Raw genomic sequence first — 12683 nt, 5'->3', positions numbered from 1 at the left:
TGAGCCCTAATCTGTCTCACACAATGGCAGAGGTCTCGGATTTGCATTAAACCTTTTGCAGCACTCTCCCAGATCGGGGACTCTGCAGATAACAATGCATCTGCAGCACAGGCTGCTCCTTCCACTCGGCGTGGTTATTTAATTGTGCCCCCAGCAGGTACAGTTGTCCCTGAATGACTTTCCCCTCCTCCTTCATTGCTCCGGTCCCCTCCTCCTTCCCTCTTCCTCCCTCAGCTTTGCTAGAAAAAAAAAGCTAATTGTGCATGCCATTTGGCTTGATTCATGTTTACAATGAAGAAGAAGAAAGCACTGTTTGGTAATTATAAGAGGGGAATGGACATCAGGAAATCTCCGTTCTATTCCCAGCTATGTCATTTACTTGCCAGGGGACTGCAGGGAAATAACTTTGCTTTTCTGTGCATCCATGTGTTCAGCTAGAAATACAGGGTTGACATTTGTAGTGGCCCAACAGACTCTTTCATTTTACAGTGGCATCTGCTGAACACTTTCAGGAAGCAAATGCTAGACTTTGCTTGAATCTAGGTTGAGCTCATGATAAGCCATGGTCCTTCAGAAGAACCACTGCCTAGATCTCAATTTCCCATCTGATAACAGGTTGTAAAGAATGATATTCTTTTCCAGCACTGTGTCCTGCTATAAAAGGACCTAAACTAACACCTGCCAGCTGGGGCTATGCTCAGTGCCCACAAAGGTGTATGCCCAACTAGCAGATCTTATAAGAAGAAAGTGTAGGAATTATGTTTGAGGTGTTCTGATCACAGGTCACACAGCATCAGGACAAAACGCCATTTTCTCAAACCTTGTCATCTCTAGTGTCTTCCATTATGGCTTGTTTGGATTAGGAGCATGGCAGTCAAATGTACTGAACCCTTCCTGAGGGAGTCCATAGTTTGAAGGCAAACCTCCTTACTAGGATGTGAGGTGGAACAGACATTTTCCAACACAAGTGCCTTCTTGAACACTCATTTTTTCCCCAAGACATTTTTGTCAAATGAGATAAAATACAATAATATTTTATTTTCAAAATTGATCTTCAGTAATCAGAAAGTATCTGCCACAAAAATGCTTTTTTTGTCTATTGACCAGAAAATGGAGACTACCAAACTCTCTATAAATGGGTATATAAAGTAACTTCTCAGCACATAGAAAAACCAAACCAAAAACATACACATTGTGTGTGAGGAATGGTTTCAAAATCAAGATGAACCACCAAATTCAGCTGCACATCATCACTACTATTCCAGTAGCACTTGTTTAGTTTTGAATTTATATCTGAAATACTAACCATATGCAAAGACTTACTTCTTGGAAATCTGTTATTAGGCAGGTGTCACACTAACTCTAATTAAAATAATTTCACAAATAATTAAAAGATACTTGCTACCAAGTTATTGACATAAGGTACAAAGTAGCTACAGTTAATTAAGGTGCACTAAGTGTATAGGGACCAATGTTGTCTGAAAGAAAATATCCTTTTTCAGATTCCTTCTACTAAGAGGGGGGGAAAAATAATAATAATCAAAACTGGATTCTGCAAGCACCATATGCAGCTATTTTCATTTCTTTTCAACCAAGAATTTGGGGACTTGTGTAAGACTGTATCAAATAACTTCAAATTTGAGTCCTAACCACAGATGCACAGAGTCTTCTATGCCAGGCCTAGAGTGAGACACTAAGGGAACGCCAAGAGCTAAAAAAATTCGAGCAGTCACAAAAAAAACAGCACAATGTCACATGACAAGATACCATCACTCTCAATTACACCATTCAGATGCATTAATCATCTGCTGTATTTGCTCTGGAGACATGCTTTGTTCTTTCATCTATGAGGTTTTTTCCTTCCTTTCTGAATTTACCAATGCCAATACTGGCAAGCAGTTCCTCTGGAAATCGGCTGTGGGTATTTTTAAAGCCTCCATAGTGTCTAGATTGGGAAAATACTCTAAGTATAGTCCCTACTAAACTATTGTCAGAAATTAACAAATGGATTTTTTTTTTTTAAACAATAGTTAAAAAACCCATAGCTATAGAAAGGGCTACAGGTTTTTAATGCCATGTAACAAGTTAATTTTTCAATAATCAAAGTTTTGCTCATTTCCATTTCACAGAGCAGGAGGTGGGGCAGTGCTGCTACTTTATGCAATTACTGGACTATGCTATGCTTGTCTCTAAATCAGACTAATAGATTGCTGGGATCTTCAACCAACAGCAGTATGGGGCACAAGTACTACATGGTACAGCCATTACACCTAAACAATCAGTAGCTAGTTAAAAAAAAGTACTTATTTTTAAATGATGCTTCAGCTCTGTTATGATACTGAGGTTCTCTGAAAGGATCTTCTCCCATTTGCACTGACATTTAAGGCTCTTGCTACTTGGAAGGACTGAGATGGTACAACGTTATGAATGAGCAATCTTTACACCAGAAAAGCAAAAGCTATCTTGCACTGATTAGTTCGCATAAAACAAAGAAGATTTTCAGTCAACTTGTTCATAAAGCTGCAAACATTTTCCCATGTAATATTTGTACTAACTTTCCAGCGCTAGAAAGCATTTCATTCAGAACACTGCAGCAACACAATACAAGAAGGAGGTATTTTTAAATCATCAAGGTATGACAGGTATCAGAACCTACAATTTCTTACATTTCCAACACGCTTGGGTCCAGATTTGTCACTGACCTCTAGGCTGCTCCTGCCCAGTGACCAGTTACTAACAACTGCCTATTGGTGCCATTTCTATACATGCAGAAAAACCTTCTTCCAAATCCAGATGTAGTTGTAGAGAGCCTCAGATGCTCACCCTCACTTGAAAGTCAGAGATTACCACGCTGCTGCTAGACCAGCAAAAGCATCAGGGCAGAGAAAGTCAGGCAGGACAGCCCAAACCAATTTCACTGCCACCTGAACACACCCAGCTGACTCTACCTGGAGCAGACCCAGCTATCTGACACCTGCTCCTGCCTCGGGGGGGTGGCCATCCTGGAGGATGGGGAGCAGGGAGCATACATGTCTTCACGGGGAAGTACTGCTCACCCCGTGACCCTCGGCCCATCACCTAAGCCATGCAGTTGAGGACCACTCGCACATTAAGCATTAACTCAACCAGTTCAGCTGTGTTGCCAAGTAGCCAGTCAAATATTTACAAGGTTTTTAGAAGGTGCTAGGTTAACCCCATCCTTTCAGTATAAAGAAAAGGTCCAAGATTTTGTACTCTATTTTGCATACCCAGAAGTTACAATTCTGAAGCTTTGAGACTCGCAACACAAAGTTGTTAGAAAGAAAAATCCAAACAGGAAAACTAAGAGGGACTCAATGCATACTGTAGACAAAATATTGGCACCGCATACAGCGTTGGCAAGTAGAGCAGCATGCTGTGTTCCTAAAGGGGACAGCAAGTAAAATCCAGCTGCTAGAGCTGGTGATTGCAACCTCACCTGAGCAGCAGCTTTCCCTTTGTCAAGCTCGTCTCTAGGTCATTTTACGGCAAAGACAAAAACCGCCAGTGCACTTTCAAGGTTCTCAACAGCTTTCCCCCCCACCCCGCCATTCTTACCAGCCTTTTGAGAGTTTCCCTCTATAGCAGCATTCTCCGTTTCAGGGATTCAACCTTTCAACTGAAGCATGCGAGATCGCTTATACTCTTGAACCGGTGGAGCTGCCAGCCTCCCCTTTGTTGCAAAGGGATTTACACTTGAATGGCAGTGGGAAGCACAGTCTTATAGGGAAAGGCTGGTGGGGGGAAGACAATTTACTTGCCAGCGTCCTACTCTCAAATCACGTTCATCTACCAGCTCAACTTCTCCAGTTCACAGAACTACAGTAACCTTATCACATCACTAGTTTGTAAGGAGTTTGCTGTGAGGTGAATTTTATGAACAAATTGCTAATTTGAGTTTACTTCAAAAAGGATCTTTATACATAGTCATAAGTTAATTTCAAGCCTAAATGTGGACGTTTACATTAATTTAATGTAGCCCAGAGTAAACAATTTCATCATTCCACAAAGCTTCCCTCTTTATACATGTGCGTTCTTTTTGTCATTCACTTAATCTATGACTTTTTAGGTATTTCCTATTATAGCCTGGCATTGCCATGCACATCATAGCACATCTGATGGCTTCTACAGCTTTTTAAGAGAGACACTGGGGAACACCACAACGGCACAGATGCACTGCTGAGGGCAGAAGATCATTTGAATAAGAGTAAGCAAGTCTGCTCCAGTTTAATAGCCAGTGACATGCTGGCTTTGGCCCTCCACCTAAACATATACACAAGTAGCACCTCCCTGGTGCATTTCTGTTCCCAAGTTGCAAATTGGTAGATAACTACTGAACAGTTTCAGGCTATGTTAGCAGTTACCAGGCAGTATCCTATTGCTGCCTTTCAAACAGCATCACTCTCTTGTAAATCCACACAGGGTTTTTGTTTGCTTGCTTGCTGTGTAAGCATAAAGCCTGCTATCTCCAAAGAAAAATAACAGCATCCAAAGTAGGAAAGTTGGCAAATGCTAGTCTCTGGCATAGAGAAAGATCTGTAAGGAACATGTCTTCTGTTTTTAAAATGTTATACCTGCTCCCGATTTGATTCGATCTCCTGCATTCTGAATTGGCCACACACTAAAACACACAGAGAGCACAGCCTGCAGAGTGCAGCAAGAAAAACGCTAGTGCACTCCAAAGCTGGTGGCAAACCACAGTCCCCATGAAAACCACATGTGCCAGAGACCAAATATTTTGCATTTTGCTTACTGCTAATAAAGCTGCTTCACTTCATTAAAAGCAGCTTATCATTTTATCTACTCACTCTGATTAATTAACCTCTGGTTAAAATGAATGAGCACTTGATTTGAGGATTCCATTAATGTGACACCAGTGAACCACCACTTGCATACTTCCATCCTTTTCCTTTTATTCTCCATTCTCCCTATACCAACAGTGTCTTATTAGGCCATTCGGATTGACACCTCCAGTACCCTTCAAGCATACCACAAACACTTTTATAGAGAGGTGAGGAAGGAAAGGTCCCACAGTCCAAAACTCATCCAAGGCTCAATTTCCCTGCTGGAACATACAGATGGATATCATCGACTTCTCACTGTAATTACGATCACAAGCTTGGAAAGAAACAGCATGGAAAGAGCAGCGAGCCAGGGAAACACATTGGGTTGCTGGGAACAGGGGGGAAAACAACAGTAACATTAATACATACAACTCATTTGTCTTTCCAGAATAAAATAATTTTAAATTTGAAGCACAAACAGCACTCAGTTCCATCAAAAACTTGACTTTCTTAGAGAGCGAAGAACTTTCTCCCAAGCCAAATACCATGTGCTGTATATGAATAAAGACAGCTTCTGCTACAGTATATGCCTACAGATTTCACAGTTGCATATTACCGCCAAAATCTCAATTTCTAGCAGCAAAAAACGTATGTTACCGTTCTTTAGCCAAGCATCTGAAGACTGAAATATATCATAGCTGCTCATTTTGCTGGCAAACAGTGCTTCACTTCATACACCCAATTTTCATCTCTATTCAAATGATTTTATGAATGTCACAAATACCCAAAGGTGTTTGGGAAGTAAAAAAAAAAAAAAAAACAACCAACACAAAAAAACCACCCATCCACCTTCCTTTTTCTTCCTTTATCTTCCTTGAAAAGTTAAACATCCATTCTTATGCAACAATGCCCACAGAGAGGATGGAAAGATCATTAGGCCTAAAATTGCAACAAATTCCTAGTTTGAGGGAGGAGTGGAGAAGAAGGTGAGGGGAAGGGTAAATAAAAGTTCCTGGGTCACCCTAACATTTAGGTCTAAATTCCTGTTCAACCAAGGTAAACCATAGATAGAATATTACTGAAGTGACTGGAAACTTTGTATTTATGTTAAAAGCAATTTAAGAGGTCTCTTTCAAAAGAAGAGCATGTTTAGGTTATGAACCGTTGACTATAAGTACAAGGCTGAAATTCACAGTCCAGCCAGACAAGGCTGTATGCGGAAAGGCACCAAAGGAAGATCTGGTTTACATCACACAGCAGGGCAGTAAGTGACCATGAGTCACTGATGCACTTCATCTGGCTTTTAAGGCCATCAGCACCAGATCAAAAATGTTTCAGACCACATGTTACAAAGCACTTCCCAGTATAGATTTACCCAGCCAGTTCAAATGGGCATAGAATTTTCTAGACAAAATTTCTTTATAACACAAGGCTTCCTGCAGGATCAAATACCTTCTGTCCTGCAGCTGACAAGATGTTAGCGCAGCTCTCTGCCTGGGCTAATTGAACAGGAGTCTTCCCATGGGGTAAGCCTAAAAGGGATGAAACAGGATGAATGATCCCCACCACCACAGTTGAGCTGTAAGTAGCACCCAGTCCTCCCAATGCCCCAGGCAGCACTACGTTTTCTAGACCTTAAGCCATGTGTATACCAGACACAGTAGAAAAGAGACAAACAAAACTGGGAAACATGGTTTTGAAACATCAACTCGTGATTTCAGGTTCATACTTTAAAATACTTGTTTCAGGGAAGAAAAATCCTGCTGGTTTGGTTTTTGTTATTAATTTTTTTTGAATGGGCAAATTGTTGAAACATATAAGGAATTCACAGGCATCTTTGCATAGCTGAAGGATGGAGCAGTATGCACCCAGATGGGTCGTTCCCTAGCAGAAGAGGACAGGCATCACTTGACAGGACATCAGGCAACAAACCAGGCCTTTCTCCATTGCTAACTTCAACAACATTCAAATCTGATTTGGGCCTTCCAGCTTGCTTTTTGATGGACTAACAGGTAATAAAAGCAAAACCAAAATACCAAAACCTGCCATACACTAATACCCATGCGTTACACTTTGTTCCTCTCAGCCACTAATTATGGATTAGCGCCACAGGCTCTTTCCAAAAACTCCTTCCTGCAGACTGTCGGTTTGTACTCCCAGCGCTCTGCAGCAGCCACTGCAAGTCACTCAAGCCAGAGCTCCTCCTAGCAGGCCTGCAAAGCTCCAGAGAGCATAAGAAGCCACCTCAATGCTCAGGGCAGTTACTGATACACCAGGGGTGATGGTGGGCAGACATCTGCCCTCCAGAAGCATCCCTTCAACCCCTGGGACTGGATGCAAAGAGGAGTCAACCAATGACCCAACTGCAGTTCATCGGGGTGGCGGAGCAGGGAAGGAGAGGAGGCCCGAGCACAAGGGTACATGCCACTCCACGCAGGACTTACTCCTAAATAGGTAAACTCAGTTTTACATTCAGAAGTAGGTCTGTAAACCTCAAACATGATGACTATGAGGAGTACTGAAAACTCCACTGCACAAAGGACAACTGAGGCAGGCAGACCATAACTGCTGAAACTGGAGGAAAGCCAAGTGCCCCAGAGCTCGCTCTGCTAACACTAAAGAACTGAAGGGTTTTAACCAGCGACAACAAATGGTCATTGCCATAGTTACACTACACGACCGGGGGAATGGATGACGACAACACGACAGTACCTTCTAGGCCTCCATACAGATACAGATGCCCTGAGGCAAGCCCTTGCAGTCTTTTCACCACCTCTCCCTGCAACCCTATTCACTTACTCACTTTGTGGGACCTGTGAAGTCTGCCTTCAGAAAAGGGCTGACCCAGACAACTGAAAGAATAAGAAAATTCAAAATCATGGCTCTTACTACCATTTTAACCTAGCTTCTTGTACCTAGCTATGCCAAATTTTTACTCTGCTTCTTAATATTTCTTAGACCTTGTATATGAAAGAAGCGATTTAAGAACAAGTTCATTTCAGCTCTGAACTCTCCACCTTCTGTGCATTTAAAACCATCAAAGATGTTTAAAACCATCTTTTTGGAAGTACAAAATAACCATCCAGCCTCCTGAATTTTTTTTTTCCCCACACTAAATAGTAAACAGATTCTAAACATACAAATGACCTGAAAAATGCACTGCTGGAATGGAAATTGTTTTTCTTCTCCAATAAAGTTTTTGAGATTTAAATCTTCTCCATATCAGAATAAAAAATTAAAATCTGTAACTTTCATGAAATGAAAATCAGAAAAATATCAAAGGTTTCATTAAAAAACAAGAAAGCACAGGCTCATTGTTAACATAAAGTTAATTAAGTATTTAAAGGCCTTAAGCACTGGTAAAGTCCTGATTTAAACTGGGAGACGGTTAAGGCTGTGCAAACTGAGGACTCTGGAAGACTCTGTCAACCTCTCGTAAGGTCCAATATAGCTTTGACAGACACTTTATTTTACTGAAAACAGTCACTGAATGAGAAATCCTAACCCCAAACTTATCTCAAAGGATTTGAGGGGAAAAAAGAATCCAAGACTTGAAACAAACACCTTGCTGAAAGGCTCTACAAATGCTCAAGAGCTATGAACTTGATTTATATACAAAAAGAGAAATACAAGCAAACAGGGTAAGCTTCCCACTGACAGGTAAGTTATTACAGGCATGCTGCTTAACATACACAGTGTCACCCACCTGAAGTGTTAGCTAACAGCAGTATCACCTTTCCTTTGGAGATGGTTCAGGTTGATACAAATAAGAGAGAGGAAAACGGGGGGAAGTCATGAGGGAAATAAAAGTTCTTTAAAAAAATCGATGCAAAATCATCATTCTAAATGCACTGATAAGAAACACAACTTCTGAAACAATCTGAGCGGAGGTCTGGTTGCTCTTTCAAGGAAAAAAAAAAAATTGAAAGTGATCTTTGCCCAAATTTAGTTAGAGGAAATGGGGGAGGAAAGCACAGCATTGAAGGCAGCAAACAAAACACAGCAAACTGTGGGCCACTAGCCAGCCTGATCTTTTGTTGCCTTGTCCCTGCCCTGCCTCTCCCCTCCTTTCTGTCCCCCTTCAACATTTCCAATCTGGGAAGGGGTATATGCTTCCCCATCCTCCACCTTTCCTGAACCTGCTCTAGTCCAACACACAGGCAAGAATTTCCTTTTGCTTTGGTTCTCAAATTTCACTATCACATCCAGCCTCTCCTCCCAAAGCTTTTCACCCCGAGGAATACAGTCTGCATGACTGCATTTGATAATACAGACTCTGCTGCTTAAATACCATACATTTGCAGACAGTTAAAGCATGTTTTACAAAGGTACCATAAAGGGGTTCAGCAACATACATTTCCTGGGCACGCAAGTCACTGCAGCAGCTGGAAAGGGACCCTGTCCAACACGGGAACAGTTTCACTCTCATGAGGATGGTAAGGAGTGCACAGAGACAAGGGATTTGTGCTGGAGCCGTTTCCAAACCATGGCTTCGGAGGGACGATCCGTCTGACATGCTGCAACTCAGGAAGCACGTGCAGGAGAAGGAGGAGGGGAGCAGCAGGCAGGGAATCCCCTCCAAATTTCCAGTGCTGTGCGAGAGGGACAAACAGATGCGTACAGCCAGAGGGAAATGGCAGTGGGCTGCGCACAGCCTCTCAGTTGACCCTGTGAATTGAGCAGAGGCACTTGTCTGCGCTGTACATCACTGCGTAAGACGCGTGCTGGGAGGGAGAGAATAACAACAACTGATGCCCACGATCCTGCAAAACAGCTTGCAAAGCTTGTGCTTCCCTCAGCCCCCAACCCAGGGAGACTGAAGGCATTCAGAAACTGTACAAAAACTCGGCTGGAGCTACAAATCTTAATAGCAGCTTTCCTCCACACCTGCAGCGCAGCCAAGCCTCCCACGTCTTAGTGTGCCCCAAAATTCCGTGTTTCAAAGGAATTTTACAGAGCCTTCACTTGTCTGGGAGAAAACAGGTTCAGAGGCCACAAGGCAGCTTCTGCAGGCTCCTCTCAGCATGCCGCAGCGTCAGTGGCGGAAGCAATGCCTGCCTGCAACAGCGCAGGCAGCTGCATTATTTAGTCTGGCACCAAGGAGAAAAGCTATCATCCATTTTTAAGTTAGATTCAGGGAACCAGCTGGGGACCAGCGATTGCCATTTTTGAAGTGCAAGAAGAGGAGTGTAACCAGCCTTTCCATAGTAACAAAGATTAGCGGCCTGGAGTCTGACACTCCTCCTGCATTAAAAGATAGGAGACAGAGAGATAGACAGGTAATTACATAGAAGGAGCCCTGGGGAAATTGCAAACTCCTCCAGAACCCTGTAGCTGGTCTGTATGTTTCTCCTTGTCTCTGCTTCAGCTGAAGGTCTCCAAGAAACATTTGCCCACTAGGTCATTAGCTTTATTGCAGAAGGTAGCCAGGCAGCTGGTAGTGGCCATTCAATAAAGACTTAGCTTGCCTCTGCACCGTCAAGAATGAGATAGAGAATGAGAAAGAGAACATCCCAAGGCACATTACCTGTCTGCAGCTTATCCTTGATAAGTTAGTGTACTTAGTCAGTCTGAGGGGTCTGACAAATGAACTCTGACAAATCTCACTGGGGCAATTTAAGACATTATTGCATCGCACTGTCTTCCCAAACCCTTCACACAGGTTAGCACCACAGAGCAAATCTGGCAGAAAAATTTATATCACGCATTGGCCTCCCCAATTCAGCGCCTAGCAAGTTAGCATAAATCCCTTCTCAGAGCTGGTTTAAGTTAAGACATCAACTGTGAACTGGAATGGCTGAGGTCTAGACAGAAGATATTGCCTCCACTACAAGGAGCATTAATGTCTATCACAAAGATGGAATGGGAAATGACATCTCAAAGCACTGCAGCCAGTTCCTAAGCAAATACAAATCTAAACATTGAGTTTTGGTACTAAAATATATATGCAATTTGTCTAGCAACTGACTTGAGTCTACTCATGCAGCTCAGGATGCTCTATGAATCACAGGACTGATTTTTTGTACTTTATATATGCTGACACATAAATTGAATGTCTTGAAGTGGAAAGATGGACATGGATTACATGTGGATCACATGACCAGATAATGACAAAATTTAATTGCTTAGAAGCATTACAAAAAAGGCACTGCATTTGAACTCTCACCCACCACACTTTGCACTTCTGCCCAAAACTAAAAGAAGTCTGAAGAGGTGAAGAATTGCCATCTGTTTCCAACTCTTCACAAAACACACCATTCAGAATTAGAGCTTGGCTTCCAGCTGGTTCCTATCTTATCTGTCAGTGGTACAACCAGCCACGAAACCATGAAGGACCCCAGAGAAGACAATCAGGTTTAAAAAAAAAAAAAAAAAAACCCACACAAACAAACAAAACAACTAAACAACCAAAAACCTAAATTTATCTGATGTATATGTATGATAATAATAAAAGAAGCACTTTGAGACATGATTCTTCAACTTGGCTTCTCCAGACCTAACTCATTGTCTTTTCATCTAAGCTAATATTCAGACAAAGATTTAGTTAATCAGTCTGCAATACAACAGTTACATTTTTTTTTCTCTGCAAGCATTTAAAATGTATCTCGTCTTCTAGTTTTTCGCAAGGGACTGTATCCTGCACATAGAAGCAGAGCGAGAGGCATACAAAGCTTCTGTTTGCATCACACTGTTAGAAGGGCAGTCCACATTAACCAGAAGACTTGTCTGAACTCCATGTAGACAAGGTTCTTCTAATATCATCCTCCTTTCCAGAAGGAGCTGAGCAGGCAAGACACCTCAAAAAGCAGATAACAATTACCTCTTACCTTTCTGAAGAGGCCGCCGCCAATAAGCACATTCCTGGAGCTTCTAATTCAGGCAAGAAGAAAGGGGGTGGGGGGAGGTGGGGGGGGGAGTGGGGGAGAAGGAGCAGGGAGCTGTTTTCTTCCTCAGCACAACAGTATTTCCTAAGGGGTGGGAAAAAAGAAGGAAAAAAGAAACAAATAAGAACTAGCTTTCATGTTTTTGAAGAGGCTACAGATTACAACTCCCCCTTGGAAGAGCTACTGTGCCTCTCCTTCTCCAGTTCCAAAATACCAACTTGAGCTGTCCTGTATTTTCTCCTTCTATTGTTAACTTATCAAAATATGGAATATGAAGGTCAAGTCACCTACTACTAAGAAAAACAAAGATGGATTCATGTCAGAACTGGATAAAGTCCCATACTAGAATAGCATAAAGTCCCATTCAAAAATATTCTTGAGCACCCATTCTATTAAGTAAATATGCTTCAGCCAAGCTCACACCCACTTCTGTAAAAATTCAAATGAGCCACATTTACTATCAAAATAGTTGGCAAAAGGCAAATTCCAACATGCATACTGAACATACAGGTATATACTGACATTCAAGTGCCTATGTACTCTTCCCTGCAAGGATCATACCTAGAATTGTGAGGTATATGCAACTAATCATAACTTCTATTTCTTTTTAAGCCAACTACTTTTTTTCTTAAGACATTCTATTTTCTTAAGACAACCTATTCCAGCCATATTAAATCTTTCAGTAACAATAAGAGAAAAAACTATTAAGTATCAAAATGAAGGGAAAGGGAACCAGAAAGCCTTTTTGTGACTAAAGATACCATTTAGAAATCCAGCTTCACTCCCATAAAACAATAATCCCTCACCTCAGACCAGCTCACTCTCTCTCTGCCCTACTCCTAACATGAACTTAAAGAGACTTACAGACACCCAGATTTAATGGGCCCCTCCCTACCTCCAGTACCTGCCTCTGATGAAAGGCAGGAAAATCAAGTGGAAAATTATTTTAAAGGGTGCATGCAAGACATTAACATATTTGAGGAAATGGCAATCAAGG

General features: G+C 41.9%; 1 protein-coding gene across 1 annotated transcript in view; it reads right to left on the bottom strand.

Annotated features, from left to right (window-relative positions):
- The window catches only part of ZMIZ1 (zinc finger MIZ-type containing 1), a 309751-nt gene extending 298107 nt beyond the window's left edge, over positions 1-11644 (bottom strand). Inside the window, exon 1 of the mRNA XM_050898815.1 lies at positions 11630-11644. The gene's annotated coding sequence lies outside the window, so the exon portion shown is untranslated. The remainder of the gene's footprint in view (positions 1-11629) is intronic.
- Between the last annotated feature and the right edge of the window lie 1039 nt (positions 11645-12683).

The sequence above is a fragment of the Gymnogyps californianus genome, chromosome 6 (genome assembly GCF_018139145.2).
Source record: "Gymnogyps californianus isolate 813 chromosome 6, ASM1813914v2, whole genome shotgun sequence".
NCBI lineage: Eukaryota > Metazoa > Chordata > Aves > Accipitriformes > Cathartidae > Gymnogyps > Gymnogyps californianus.
The sequence above is the reverse complement of the archived record's forward strand: the minus strand, read 5'-3'. Positions and strand labels throughout refer to the sequence as shown.